Source organism: Acinonyx jubatus, chromosome C2 (assembly GCF_027475565.1).
Source record: "Acinonyx jubatus isolate Ajub_Pintada_27869175 chromosome C2, VMU_Ajub_asm_v1.0, whole genome shotgun sequence".
Lineage (NCBI taxonomy): Eukaryota > Metazoa > Chordata > Mammalia > Carnivora > Felidae > Acinonyx > Acinonyx jubatus.
Genome location: NC_069384.1, coordinates 135,308,250 through 135,324,859, shown reverse-complemented (window position 1 = coordinate 135,324,859; position 16,610 = coordinate 135,308,250).

The following is a 16,610-nucleotide window of genomic DNA, read 5'->3' as shown; positions in this document are numbered from 1 at the left end:
AAATATTTGGCTTTGTGATTAGTAGATAGGCTTTCTGTTTGAAACTGGAATTATAGTTTTCTCACAGAATATAAATAACCAGGATTTTTCTTTTTTTTTTTTTAACAGCAATAGGTTTCAGTTATTTTTTTTTAAATAGGGAACTTTCTACCCTTGTAAGAACCTTTCTTGATTTTATCACTCATCAATTATAGGTTGTGCAACATATGAAACATACTGAACAACATTTGTGACCTCTAGCTCTAGCCAAGCTTTCTTTGTTATAGTTTTTCATTTCCCAGAGCAGTCACATTTTTTAAGCTCAAAAATCTACTCAATGGAAATTGTTAAATAAAAATAATGTTGCGATTAAACTAGCTTTAAAATGTTGAAAGCTCCTTGAAAGATATGCAAAGTTCTTTTCAGTGCTGTGGTAGAAAGGTCTTTCTGACATGTATTTTTTATTTCCATTTTTTTTTTAACTATGGCTTTTGTGCTTTAGGAATTTATATTCTGTTTTAAAGCTTATCTTTTCAGTGTTCAACTCTTTGTTGTGCTATATTACAATGTGCAATCATGTTGTAGATGGAAATGAAAGTCGTTTTTAGAAAACACAGCCAATTTACCTGCCCTTCAGCTGCTTAATAACATTAGGCAGTCACTTGCTTTGCATCAAAGGCTTGTGAAAGTGATTGTGTTTAAAGCCCTTTGTGGAATCCAAAATGGCATGTCAATAGCCAAAAGAACAGCCTGTTCTTACATTTGAGGAAATGGAATTCATTTGTGGGATGATCTTCAAAACTAAATTAAAAAAAAAAAAAGCCTGTCATTAGCATAAGTATGAAGTAAGTTCAGATCTAAAGTATTCTTAGGTTGAAATAAGTGCTATTAGAGGAGTTTGCTACAACTTTTCAAGAGTTAAACTGTCCACAAGACATTAGCAAACAATAGCGGTATAAGAGTTAGAAGACTCTCCAGTTCTGTCACTAGACCTGACACAAATTTTGTGGCAGGATATAGTTGGAGCGTTGGGAGTGTGGGATCAAAAAACAAGGATTCAAATCCTAACTCTATTACTTCGAGTGGTGCAAGTTAAATTTAAGCAAATTACTTTGTATCTAAAAGTCTCAAGTTCCTCACGTGTGATTTAGTGATAATTGTGTATTTTACTTCATGAGATTATTAAAGCAATGAAGTTGTTTGATCCTTGGCACAGCAACTGACACGCTGTTAGGACTCAGTGAGTGTTAGTGGGCTAATTAGTTGTCTAAACTTGGACAACACATTGTTGCCTTTTAAGTGTCAAGCGCTATGCTAGATACTCTACATGGCGTATCTCATCTTAGGTGTTCTTCAGTTCTATGAAGTAGATGTTATCTTCAGTAAAGACAGACAGACTGTGGCCACAGAGTGATGTAAAGGAATTTTCCGAAGGATACACAAAGCCATGGTTCAAACCCATATATGTGCAATGCACAAATATATGCTGGTCTCATTTTACCTTGTTTCTCCCAAAGTCATGAGATAATTCCTATGTCTCAATTTCTTTCAAAACTGAAGGATTCTGGTTCTGGGTAAGCTGGAGTAAACATATGCCAATCTAAAGCTGACCAAAAAAGAAAAAAAAAAAAAAAAAGGTCCAGACTTGACTGAAACACCCTGTTACCTCTCTTCCGGGTTACACAGGTCAATTTTTCCTTTTTATGAATCCAATCAAAGTAAAAGCATTGATCTTACCACCTGTCATTTGTTGCCTTAGCAAGAATTTATATGGCGAGCAAACACAGGTCCCAATTTGTGCTATCTCTTGTCAAGGTCTCAACAAGAGCCCCACCGTTCTTGCCAATGCTATAATCATCAATGCTCTAGCCTGCAGCCTCTAGAAAGTAGCCAAGAAATAAAACTTAGTAGGGCTCTTACCCTGAAGTCTACTGAAATCTTGCATAGAATTCACAGACTTGAAAGGGGGGAAAAATACAACTTAATTTTTGTTAACCTGTATTTAATATAGAGCATGCCCTTCAATTATAATTATGTAGATCTGTGTCTTTATCACTGGTTAAAGTCACAAATATCACTTTACAAGCATTGTCAATATCTCAACATACTACTTTGACTCCTTCAAAATTCTATTAGTTATTAGATCCACTGCTAAATCTTGTTATTTAATGTGCTAATAAAGAAGTGTATATATTAATTAGAACATGACAAACTTAAACTTAAAAACATTTATACAATTATATTTGAATGTGATTGGCTTTTTTTTTTAATTTTTTTTTTCAACATTTATTTATTTTTGGGACAGAGAGAGACAGAGCATGAACGGGGGAGGGGCAGAGAGAGAGGGAGACACAGAATCGGAAACAGGCTCCAGGCTCTGAGCCATCAGCCCAGAGCCTGACGCGGGGCTGGAACTCACGGACCGCGAGATCGTGACCTGGCTGAAGTCGGACGCTTAACCGACTGCGCCACCCAGGCGCCCCAATGATTGGCTTCTTTTTAAATGCTGTGCATTTTATTGTATGCACTTGAAAGCATTATTCTTAAAAAATAGTTAAAAGTATTATTTTCTAAAAGAAACTTTATTATTCTTAAAAAGACTGCCAAAGTGGGGCACCTGGGTGACTCCGTCAGTTAAGGGTCAGATTTCAGCTCAGGTCATGGTCTTGTGGTTCGTGAATTCGAGCCCCACGCCGGGCTCTGTGCTGACAACTCGGAGCCTAGAGCCTGCTTCAGATTCTGTGTCTTCCTCTCTCTCTCTGCTCCTTCCCTGCTCACACTTTGTCTCCCTCTCAAAAATAAATATTAAAAAAAAAAAGGACTGCCAAAGATAATGAGACCACTGGAAAATTAGAACCACCCCCCCCCCCCCCCACACACACACCAAGAATAACTAAATCAAAGGCCAGAGCACTATGAGGTGACAACAACCTTTACCACCTGACCCTGGTAACTCCAGTGAAAAGTTAGCCTTCCAAAAAAAGTCACTAGTAATTTGACCGATTATATTTTATTGACTTAATATTTATTCATTTACCTGTTCTTGTAATTACTAACAATCATGAAAGGTGGAGCTGCCAGCCATGGGCTTGAGTTAAGGCCACAAATAAAGTCTAATATTCCCTTCAGCATTTCCAACATAAGAGCCATTTCAGAATTTCAGATACCAGAATTGAGACTGTGTTGGGGAGGAAGGATTTCCTTAGATCTAAGATGACCTAAGAGTCAAATTGACATGAGAAAAATTGACAGGAGAAAAACCAATTTAATGGCATACTTATGGGGAATCCACACAGACATGGAAATTCCAAAGACAGTGAAGCAACATGATACTTATATGGGCTAAGGAGAGGGTAGGTCTGAAGACACAATGGGGAAAGGAACCATCAGCAGGAAGGTGAAAGGAGAGGCTGGGGAAACAAACTTGCTCCATTATGTGGATGTTTCTTAAGTAAAGGGAAATCTCTGTTAATAGCTCTATTCCTGGGATAAACAAGCCGTTGGTGGCAAAGGAGGAGCTGTTTAGAAGCTGTTTAGAAGCTTCCTGCATCTGCTGGTTTTAATTGCTTTTAACTCAAAGTTCCTGTCAAAGGGGCCCATCTTGGTGCAGCATGCCCTTGACCCCTACAACTGTCAAGAAGTTCTAGGAGATACAGCAGTCATACCACTTATCTTTTGCTAACGTGTATTATACATGACTCTTTAGCGTCAAGACAAACACATTTATTTGACAAAACTTTGAACTCTGAATGATCTTGTTTCTTCTTTGTGTCTTGCCACTGCATTGAGCAAGGCAAAATATCCATGGTAGGATTTTTAGACATGGCAGGAAAAAATACATTAAATTGTAAATAATTACAACCCTTTCACTTTTCCATTTCCACAAAGGGAAAGGATTCTTTGTTTGGGGCACTGAGATTTTTGTGCTACTCTTTACAATTCTGAAGAACGGCTTGCAAGGGCCCCAGAGTTGTGGAGTAGGTGGTGAGGAGAGAGGAAAAAAAAAAAGAAAAAAAAGAAAATCTTCCGGAACTGGAAGGGTTGGCCTAAGAAAAGCATTTTAAAAAAATAGAGGAAAGAAACCAGAACTATTGTTGGGCTGTCTGAGACTTTGGAGGAGGTGGATGAAAAGAAGCTTTTGAGCAAGTTCTATTAAGTATAGACAAATGTAATCCTACTTGACCATCCCCTTAAGAAAATTTCAAATCAACAGTGCTTTTCTTTTGAAGGTATTTTCACAGGGTTGAGATAGGCCTAAGGCAGGAGGCAGAAAATCTAGTTTTATTTGTTAAAGGCTTCTGTCAACCTTTTAAGTGTATGTGGGCATGCATGTGTTCATGTGTATGCCTACCACGCATTTGAAAAACACTAGCCTACATCTATCATCTTACCAAATGTCCTTTATATCTCAAACCACAGATTTCTCTCCCAAACTTCTATTTTGAACTTTCAGCTACTTCCTTGACAGCTATCGCAACATCCTATTGACACGAAAATGCAACATGCTTAAACTTCCCTTTCCTGAAAGCTAGTCTCTCAGAATTATTGACTGTGTACAAAAGATCATTTATACGAGCATTTTATACATCTCTCAAGATAAATAACACAGGACTTCCTTTTGCTCTCCTCATGAACTCCTTTCCGTTTATTATGAAACACATAATTATTGAGTATAGATGTGTTGGGTATTGATCTACCCACTGGGGATGCAGTGGTGAAAAAGACACCTAGGTCAAAGTTAACCAAAAATATGGGATGATTTTCTTCCGGAATCTTTTACATCTATCCCTTTCCATCGTTACTATCACAATCATAATTCTGACAATCATTTATTTATGTGTGGGCAATTATTATTATCTACTATCTGACCTTCCATTTACCTTCTAAACTTCCATACTCTTTAAGTTTTTACTTTCTTATCCTTTGCTTGTAGGGGGAGCAAAATACATGGCCCTAAAATATTTCGCTTTGATATGTAGATTATTTTGAGCTGAAGGAAATCAAAACCCAGTAGACTCAAGAAAACTTTTTACCTCTTCCTTAACTACCTATAAAAATTTAGATAAAGGCCTGAAAGAGCTATTACTTGAGATAACTCTATCTAAAAGACCTATCTGTATAGGGCAAACATTTAATTACCAAACATTTACTCTTCTTATTGTCCTAAAAAATATCTTTCTCCCCTTTAAGTCCCAGAACCCCAAACCTATTCCTTAGCGCAAGATGGCATATGAGCCTCAACTGACCAACTTGTCCTTGGGTCTCATATTTCTATGGGACTCCTGTATGTAGGTGATTAAATTTGTTTTCCTCCTGTTAATCTGTCCTATGTTAATTTGGTCATTAGCACAGCTGAAGAATCAAGAGCCGAAAAGAAAATGTTTTTCCTCCCCAAACTTGAAACCATCACATGACAACCCCATCATCCCACAGAATTCAGTCTCTTTACCTAGCATTCAGATAACTCACAGTCCAATCTTGACATTACTGGTTAACTTCATCTCTTCCATGTATACACTGACACATACTCTTCTATTCATCACACTTTGAACATATGCCTTATGTTATTATTTTTGTTGCACATTTGTTTCTCAGGCATGGGAATTTCTCTTCTACTCTCCACACTTACCTGAATGTAAAACTTTACTGTAAGAAGAGAAGTGTGACCCATATTTATAGAACCCCTTAAAATTCTTACAACACATTCACATTAATTGTATCATTCATTATTGTTTCTGATCCTCATAGAACTATGGTTGGAAGGACCAGTTTTAGTTTGACCAATTTACAAATAAGGAAAAGAAGTCAAAGTAAGGTTATGAGTGAATGAAATGGTAAAAAGGAACTAGACATTGTGAATCTTATTTTTTTCCATCTTTTTCCGTTGTGCCACGTATTTAAACAACTGAAACTTGAGTTTAGAATTACACTAAGGAGGTTAGAATTCCAGCAACTTAACAAATGGCAAATGCATCCTTCTGATGGAAACTTGTCTCCCCTGAGGGTAAATAACTTGGTCAATTAGGATTCTATGTGACACAAATGCTCTGTTGTGGGACTGACTGTACCTCCTTAAAAAGCACCCGGCCCTTTAGCTTTCACTCCATCTCCTTCTCCCTGCCTGGGTGAAAACTATTGTTGATTTAACACTCTCAGTCTCCTTTTAATTCTTAAGATTGATCTGGATGATGTTAAACTGAACGCGTCAAACTCAGGTTATGTATTGGGACTCAAAGTGAACCCCTGGGACTCCTCAGAACAGTTGGTGTCAACCAGAGTATGATGAAATCCTGTAAAAGCTAAATGGACTATAAAAACATTGCAGTGAGACCACAGCAGCAGGACAAACTAGATTTTTTTTTTTTAAGGCAGAGGAGAAAAAGAAAAGAAATTGCTATGGAGATACAACCAAAAATTGGTTCTTACTTTATGTAACTCTTCTGACTGAATGGTATCTCCATATGGTAAGTAAGTAAGTAAGTCAGTAAATAAATAAATTGCTCTAGCTTAGCTTTTTAAAGGAAGTTTCGCTATTTGTGTGCTAACGTGTATATTTTTACATTCTACGTAAATGTGAATTGATACTTTTTGTCAGTGGAAGAGAATGAATATTCACCAATTACATTTCCATAGAAAACTCATTTGTTTTGAAAATATATCACTCTTGTCTGACTAGAAAGTATGTATCTTTGTAGAAAAGTTGTAAAAAAGGTTAATCTCTTGAAATGTGCAAAAATTATATTCTTCGTGCTTTTATTAGAACACACTTGGCAATGAAAAACACGTATTAAAGTGATTCAACCTCAAAAATTACGTGTTTATTTCTTCAATCAACAGAGACACAAAAGTTGGAAGTGAAGGGGGGCAGAATTTGGCACTCTAAAACACGTATCTTTGGTATTAAGATTATTTTGAGCAGGTTGTTTTAAGAAACAGCACACACAGGAGAAGCTCTGAAAACCTAGAAGCTACCCTCTCATAAGCGTATTTACATTATAAATGTAAAACATTTACAAGGGAAGTCTCCATTATAAGGGTTTTCTTCCTTTCTGTTTCAGGAAGAGAAGGATGACTCTAAATCTCCAGAAACTTACCAATGGAGAAAGCAATGACTTACACCTGCATAACAATCATACCCTTGTGTAATGTGCTTTTCCTGGTAAGCTCCTATAAAGGCCACACCTACAACATCTTCTTTTGTCATTAGCTGAAGATATTAAGGTGATGGTTTAAGCCATTTGGGAGACTTACTCAGTTTTCTGAGGTTTTTCCTATGTATACTGAAGGTATATACGTTATTAAACTTCTGTTGGTGCTTCTCCTGCTAACTTCTATTACAGGGGGTCCACCTCAGCCAAGAACCTGGAAGGGTAGGAGGAAAATTATATTTCCTCCCCTACAGAAGTAAGACATGAAAGTGAGTGGAAGCTTTCCATCATCTATCAAAAGAAAAGAGGTTTCCTCCACTGATTGGAGAATGACAGCATCAATAAAAACCTAAGACGTTCGCCCCTGTCTCTTTTAAATGCTAGTATCTTAGCAGTCAATCTTTATGCCCACAAAACTAGCACTATGGACAAATTGGCCTGTTCCTTTCCATGAAACCTGTGGCAGCTCAGCCAGTTGTGACTTCACAGCTTTGGCTTCTTACACGTATTTCTAACCTTAATGATGTTATTGAAAGATGTATTTCTTTGTTTCTGTCTAAAATAGCCTCTGGTTGTGTTATTTTTCCCCGTTAAATGTTTTTGTTCTTGTTTTTGTTCTGAATAGTATTTGAATTCCAGGGATAAAGGTCTATAGTACTGTACATAGCCTAAGTATTTTGTTGGAGCTGGCGTCGCAGGATTCTTTACCTCAATACTCAGGATTTGTTGTCTCAGTGCTTCGAAAAATGAAGAGGCAGACAAAGAATAAAATGAGCAGCAGGCAAAAGTTTATTAGAGAATAAGATTAGAAAATAGGAATAGTATGAAAGCTCTCTTTACAGAGAGGGGGCTTTAGAAAGTGAATACCCCTGACTATAGGCAAGGAACTTTGTTTTATTGGGTTTTGGTCAGCCTCCTTCCCTTCCCCCTTGTTCCTTCTCAGGTTTTGCCCTTACTGGCTTCATCACTCTAGGTTCTGGGTTGTTCATTTCTGATTGGCTCAATTCCACTGTGTGAGGATTCACACTATGGCTACACTGCTCCTTGTAGAATGTAAGTTTTATGGTTTACTTATTTTAGCCGGGTATTTTGATTGTCAAATTCCTGAGGGGAACTTGATGGGGGGTAGGTGGTGTCTGTTATGTTAAGAGGAACCTTAAGCCTGAGGGAGTTGGGTCAGATGGGCCCAGCCTTGTTTTAAAACATGTGTGTTTCCCCATCCAGGGACCTCAGGTCCTAACCTTCCCCTCTCTGCCTATTGTGTCATACCTTTCCCTATCATACTGGCATTAGAAAAGTGCCATCTGTTGGTGTCTTATATAGTGATTAAAATGTCATGCTCTGCAGTTAGGCTCAAGTCCCAGTTCTCTCATATGCTAATTGTGAATTATAACAAATTAACTTTTTATGCCTCAGCTTCCTCATCTTTGAAGTGGGACTAGAAATAATACTATCAATGTGATTCACACATAGTATTATTTAATCTTATAATATATGGCTTATAAAATATTTAATACAGTGCTTGTCAAATGATATTCATCAATGAACAATAACTTACTATTTTTTACCCAGTTATCCATTAAAACACTCAGAAGAGCTTAGGAAAAGAGAGATACATGAACCTACTTTGGAAATCAATTCGTGTCTCTGTGGGAAGACCAGACTCTTGTCCTTCCTAAGTCCTACCTGAATAGTCTGGTATGTGTGTGTTTCTCAATGTAATTCATTCCCACTGAAATTGGATCCCAAGAGTATGGAAGGATATTCACCAATTTCATTTCGGGTGAAATTAAACGGAGTAGCACAAGTGATGACACACGCTGTAAGTGGGCTAAGAATTCTGCATATTAATACAGCCTCCAACTTCTGCATCAGAAAGGAGCAATGAACTTACTCAAGGTCAATTAATCTTGATATAAGGCTTAGTTTCCTATATATTTAAAAAATGAGAGGGGAAATGCTGTAACATTATTTCTACAGTATAAAACCAAAATTTATAAGGTTAAAAAGGAGCATTTTTCAGAAAATTCAGAAAAAAATACCATACTAGTTAGTTCTAAAAGGCTGGGAAATCCAATATCAAGGTGATGGCTGATCCTTGGAGTTCTCTTTTCCTGGCCAAAACTCGGGTATCTCTTCTTCTATTTTTTTTTAAAGTTTATTTATTTTGAGAGAGACAGAAATAGCGCCAGTGTGGAAGGGGCAGAGAGAGAGAGGGAGAGAGAATCCCAAGCAGTCTCTGTACTGTCAACCCATAGCCTGATGCAGGGCTTGAAATCAGGAACAATCAGATCATGACCTAAGCAGAAAGCAAAAGTCAGACACTTAAACCTACTGAGCCACCCAGGCACCCCACCTTCCTCTATTTATAAGGCCCCAATCCTATGCAATTAGTGTCTCACTATTATGACCTCATTTAACTTTACCTCCTAAAAGCCCTATACCCAAATACTAAGTCATATTGAGAGTTAACTTCAGTAAATTTTGAGGGATACAAAATTCAGTCCATAGCAAGGACATAGCTCCAAAAACATTTTGATTAGAAAAATAAGAAAAAGGTATTTTAGAAGCCAGATATATATATGATCCTCAAGGGAATAGAAAAAAAAACGAAGGATTTATGCAGTGGGTTGCAAGAAACAACAGACTAACAAAGATGAGCAGAGAGTAACATGAAATGTAAAATGCAGTGGCAAAATTAAAATTTTTAACTCAGAGACTTCTAATTCCCTTATTAAATCACTTACAACAGCTATTCCTAAAGCCTTCACTCTAACAGAGGAGTGACTATGATTAACACATTTTCCTTAATATATAGTGGTTGGTTACTTTGCAGATTTTCATGGAGAGAATTTTAGAAATACCTTTAATTTTTTTAATGTTTATTTATTTTTGAAAGGAAGAGTTGAGTGGGGGAGGGGCAGAGAGAGAGAGAGAGAGAGAGAGAGAGAGGACCGGAGAATCTGAGAGGGTTCTGCACTGACAGCAGAGTCCAATGCAGAGCTTGAACTCACGAACTGTGAGATCATGACCTGAGCCGAAGTCAGACACTTAACCAAGACATCCAGGTACCCTGAGAATTTTAGGAATAACTTTTAAATAAATTATAAATTGTAAATTATAGTATTTGGTGTGAGGAGAGGTACGGAAACAAGGAGATTAAGAAAAGTAAATAAACAAAAAAGAATTAAAAAGAGAGCTAATAAGGTAAGGACAAGTCAGGGAGAATTCAAGATGGGAAAAAAAAGTGCTAGAGAAAATGACTTAAGAGTAGAAGAAATAAAGTAAATGACAGGAAAACAAAAACAAAAACAAAAACAAAAGCAAGATGCTACTTCAGGAACAGCACTTAAACTATTACCAAACATGAAGAGATGATATAAATCATCAGAGTCAGGAGAATGACAAAAATACTAAAACCAGAAAGGGGTTCAGATAATTGTTCCATAGTGTGTTAATGAAATCTTGGTGCTTTATTCTGTAGGTTATTTTAGGTAATGATCCCTGTCTTGTACTGTCTTTATCCCCACAGTACCTTGTAAGCTAATTGTGTTCCAGTAGTATTTGTGGATTGAATTCAATAAATATTGATGTCCTGAGTTCCTACAAGATACTGTGCTAGTTGATGAGGATGTAAAAATAAATGGGCCTTAGTTTCTGACCTCAAAGAGTTATCAGCTTAAAGAGAAATATATTATAGACATCCAATATTTAGTTCAGAAATAGAAGCAAAAATCATCTGTAAACAAGGAGAAATGTTGAAGAAAGACTGCAAGTTCGGATTGGGGAGAAAGGTGAATTTTTAAGTGAAAATAGAAATCTTAATGCCCATTTTCATTTGTTAAAATGAAACATCCTTCTCCATATTAGTGTCAAACACAGCTGACCCTTGAATAACACGGGGGTTAAGGATCCCAACCCCCACAACATCCAGTCAAAAACCCACGTATAACTTTTGACTCCCCATAAACTTAACTACCAATAGCCTACTTGTTGACCAGAAACTTAATCGAACTTGATTAATACCTATCTTGTGCATTTTATGTGTTACATACCATATTCTTACAATAAAGCCAGAGAAAAGAAAACATTACTGAGAAAATTTTAACTAAAGTACATTTACAGTACTGTAAAAAATCCATGTATAAGTGGACCCACACAGTGGACCCATGATTTTCAAGGCTCCAAGACTCTTCTTTAAATCTTGATTTCAGGCTAAACTTTTTCTTCTAGTTATTCTATGAGTTAGATTCTTTCTTCATACCATGAACTTCACATACTGCATATATGAACCCCATAATATTAATATATGTATAAATCCAGCCCACCTTTCTTTCAATTTCATTCTTGAAAGAGCTAATCAAAAATCTGAAAGTCAGTCTTAGGGCTATGGTAAGAGCTAGAAACAAAAGCAAAAAGTACACTTATCTAGTTTAAGCAATTATAGAGTCACTTCTTAAATCAGTCCAATATCTAGCAAGTCCTATCACATGATTCTGCCCAAAAGAGTCCAGCAAAATATGAACTAGCTGCCAGAATCCTCTGACACAGCTCAGCTTTATAACTCCTCTTCAGAATTTTGACTGAAGCTTTTCAGCAGTCTTGGCTAAATCACCAGATGGGTTTGAAAGAATGTCATTACAAAGTCCTTATGTGAGCTGGAAAATAGATGTCAACAAAAGCTTTGTGTTTTATCCAGACCAGCCCATGCCGAGAAGTCCAAAGTCTGATTCTCAGTGCTGAAATATGTTCATCTAAAAAACATTTCCCCACTGAGCTCTATAGCTTTGCACTTGTACACTCTCTCCCTCCCCCCCCCCTTTTTTTTAAGGAAAAGACACAAGATATTTAAACTCAGACCTCATAAGAACAAAATATTTTAAACAAGTGCCAATTTCAAAAGGCGCACCATAAAACAAAAGTTAAAGAGATTGGAGAAGAGCACTTTGGGGGAGATCGAAGCCTCTGGGTCCCTAAAGATACGCATGATTGTGTGTGTGCGTGTGCGCACATACATACTTACAATCTTCTCCTTTTTGTGTGCTGTTTGCCGTCCTCTATTTGTTACGTAAAACAGGTAACGGGTCATTCCTCTGAGAGAAGAGAAATCAATGCGATCAGGTGACGGCACCATCAGAAGTTCTGCCTTCTAGGCTGTCGCAGTCCTCCATCTGAACCTGACCTCTGTGCAAAGCGGTGCACAAGCATTTCCAGAAGGACACCTTTTAAGTTATATCTGTGTAGGGCAGGCCACCTGGGTTGTCGAATGGCCCATCTGTTCACACTGGCAGTCTCCATGAGAGGCAGGAATGGCTACTGCTAAATCGAATGCTCCACACGGCCTCCACGATCATTGAAAGGGGAAGCGTCAAATGGCTCACCCATGCTGTGGCCCAGCCATGTGAGAACACCGATGCCACGGTGAAGAGCAAACATGGCAGATGTCCGCAACAGGGAAGAACAAGCAGCCTATTTGCAAACTATGCTTCTGGTCATACTTGCCTTGTGAGGGGTTGGAGTAAACAAGCACACAGAAAGGTTCCTGAGATGGGAAGGGGCAGAGAAGCATGCTATTCTGCAGCAATATTAACATACTCATTATGTTTGAATACGTATTTAGTAGTTTAGTTTAAACATTTGTAATGTGTCCCTCACTGCCTCAGTTTAAAGAGAAATTCTAAGTTCCACCTTGATAAGACAAGGATTTTCCTTTCATGTTCCAATTTTTCAAGAAAATTTCTAGTCTGCCACTCTCAAGGAGGTTTAGAGGGGTTTTCAGGTATCCAGGACTGGTGGATGAGAGTAGTTCACAGGAAATGGTGGGGAGGGGATCCCACATTGAAGATAGCTTGGGGCTCTGATTTTCTTCTACTGTTTCCCTCATCCTGAGAAGAGATCATTCTCATCTCTCCCTCATCAAGGACTTAGATGCCTGAGCTTCATTCTTAAAACCCATCTGCCTTCCCCACTCTTTTCACAGCCTTACTGTTACCTAGCTTTGAGAGTGGAAAAATTTACTTTGCAACCTTACATGCATTTCAAATCTTTCTGTTTTAGCCCTTGGGGCAAAGGTTTCATTGAGTATCTGTCCCTACCTTTGGATAAGCTTAAAAAGAAAAATGGCTCACAAGCTACCACTGGCAGACCAGAAAGGGAAGAAACTACACACAATGTATATATGTGTGTACAAGGAATAATCCTAAGTTTCTAAATACATTATCATGTTTTCCTCAGAATAACACTCCCAGTAGACATTGTTAGCCATCCTATATATATGAGAAAATGGAGGTTTCGAGAGGTGCCAAGTCTATTCAGCTGAGTAATGGGAGAGGTTGCCTACGTCACACGTGAAGTTATAAGATGACAGGAATATAGATAGCAGAATATATCACCCCAAAAAATGCCTCTTTGGCATAAAGGTTAGTTTGAGTTGATTATTTTGAGAAAGAGCAGACACAACAAGAAGAAAATCTGGAAACCAAGCTGAAGTTCTCCTCTTTCATAAAGGAAATTTACATTTATAAAGGAAATCTCCACTTTTGTGTATCCTTTCTGTATCCTGAAAAGAAGAATGACTCTCACAGGAAACTTATCAATGGAGAAGGCACTGACTTAAATCTGCATTAACTTCACTGTGCTTTTCCTGGTCATCTCCCATAACCGGCCCTCCTTCTACTCCAACTTTTCTTTTTTGGTCTTTAGCTGAAGTCGTATTTAAGGTGGTAGATTGGACCATCTCACTAGTTTACTTATTTTTCATGGGTATCTCTCATATATACATAAGTATGTATGTCATTAAACTGTTTTGTTTTCTCTTGTTTATCTGTCTTATGACCAGGGTTTGCAGTCAGGAACCTGGAAGGATAGAAGGCACATTACTTTTCCTCCCCTACAATGGATGTTGAAATTACGACATGTTTCTGTTTTCTTTTGGTCTGTTAGAGCTCTAATAAAGTTGTAATCCTTATGGTTGAATTACAACCAACGGGTGAGACATTACCCATTGCTTATAAGCTTCCTGACCAAATTTCTTCTGCTCACTATTGAAATTGCCAACACTTAGCGCACCATGTGGCACATGAATGTTCAACAGGTATTTGCTTGTTAGTATGGCTAAGGCATACAGGTAGAACTATAATTCACGTGTTTCCTAATTTTTCTTTTCTGGTGCGGCTTAAAAGCCAGTGTTACTCTGTAGCCTTAGGAGATAGAGTTGTATAGATTAATATATCCACTCACACATACATAGGTATTTCAGTGTTTCCTGAATAATGTAGTATATTAACTACTTGTGGCCTTCCTTCTGTAAGTAACCTACTGATTAATGGGAGTATGGAAGGAACAACTATCTCATTATTTAGCTGTTTGTACATAAGCAGGACCTACTTCACACAGTGTACAGAAATAGTCTGTGGTTCTTTTTTACTCTTCTATCTTGTCAAAAGGTCTATTTCTTACCTCTGTATGTTTTCTATACATATAGAACAATACTTTTATGAAGAGTTTTAGTGATGCAGAGTCAGTGGAAGGCACTATAAAAATGTTGGCTCCTATTACTGAAGGAAGAGACAATTCTTGCCAGAACAAATTTTCAATGAGCCTGAGAAAAATTTGGTTTAGGGAAAAATACCAATCGGCATCTAACCAGAAAAGAACAAAAACACAGACAAAAACAAAAAACAAAAAACAAAACAAACTATGCCTCAATTCAAAGCATCTTCAAATACTCTTTTGTGGAGGAGAAAATGCAGGGAGCTCAAAATCCAGTTATCTTCCAAGCACCTTTTCATTGGTTTTATTGTTTGTTTTTTTCTTATTTGATCTGCAAAGAATGTAGTACTTTCCCATGTATATTATATATTGACTTTTTGGAGCATGTTGTCATTTTAGTGGAGTTCTAGAGGCAGAAATGGAGTAGGTTAGTAAGAGAAAATGGTTATGTTTCCTGACAACATTCTTGATACTTTATACATATTACCGAATATGGATTTTATAGACATAATTATGTATCAGGCTCACATATACATTTCTGACATACATGTATTTTGAATCAGGTAGAAAACTCAACTGAATAATTTAAGTGTTGACAATGTATATATGTGTGTAACTAATTCCATAATAATGCAATTATGTCCATATTTAGAACCTAGTAGAAGGCAGATTTGTCAAATTGGTGAGGGATAAACAGCCATGTATTATTAAGGGCAGGGTAAAAATCGTTGAGGGGGTAAAAAAAAAGTTCAATCGTTGTCCACATATGTAGAAATAGACTGCATCTCTATCATAAGTTCCTTTTTCTGAGTAATTTAAAGACAACAGGACTGATTTCACTCACTCATCAACTGACTGTAAAGAACTGAAATGTTTAAGATGAAGATTATATTAAGGACAGACCCTTATAACCAGCCATCTCCTATCCTACTGTGAAAGCACACAGATTCAAAACAATGACACTAACACACATTCACACCTAATCATAAACGTATTCTAAATGATAAAACATGCAGCCTGTCCCTTAGTCGACCATGGAGCTAAGATTTAATGATGGTGTGTGGTTGATGCTGGGATGTGTCACCCAGACTGTTCTCTTTAGGATCAAGACTCTCATTACTTGTCAGGAATTTCAACTATGGCCACTCACATATATGTTCCTCTCTGCAGGAGAGAGTTGCCTCACCAAGGCCATACCCCTCCCCATGGATGAGGGCAGCCAAGACTGGCAAAGGTGGGGCACAAGGGCTTTCACTCTTGCCTCAGTCTTGGACCTTTCTAAAAGGCCATTTCAGCTCCAGAGCATTCCATGCGGTAGGCTGTGGCCCCTGTTGTTAATGTGCTACAGTTCAATTTCTCTCTCCGCATCCCGGACTCTCTCACAGGTACTGTTTCTGAGAGTAGCCCTGTTAAACGTCAGGCATACACAACTCCATCGCAGAGTCCATTTCTCAGGAGTCCAAGTTATGACAGGATGATTTTTACAGCATTTACTGGAGTTATCTTCTGTGTATATATATAATAAACTGATCCAAGAACTACCACCACAAATTTCCATCCCCCCAACCCAACCTTCATAGGAGAGAATGTTCTTACTTTATTATGTTCCTCATCTCATCTTGCTGGCTTGGCCCAATAAGAAAAAAAAAAAAACAGTCATATTTATCTTTACAAATGGTTCTTTCTACTTTCCAGATCTGGTCTGTGCCAGATGTCAAGAGGCCAGCACTCTGTAAAAGTGGAAATAAACTTTCTCTCTTTCTTTGTGGTAATGAGGGTATATAGTATACATATCAACTGGTTTGAAAAAACCTTCAGTTCTTGCTTATTTTCTACTTCAATCATCTTTATTGAACAGCAGTGCTATTCTACATGAATAATATTTGCTTTATTTGTGGGACTCTATAATTCTTTATCTAAAATTCATTTTGTCCCTGGTCTCTTCTATACTTCTCCTTAGCTGTTTATGAGAATAAGCTGGCTCAAGAGATT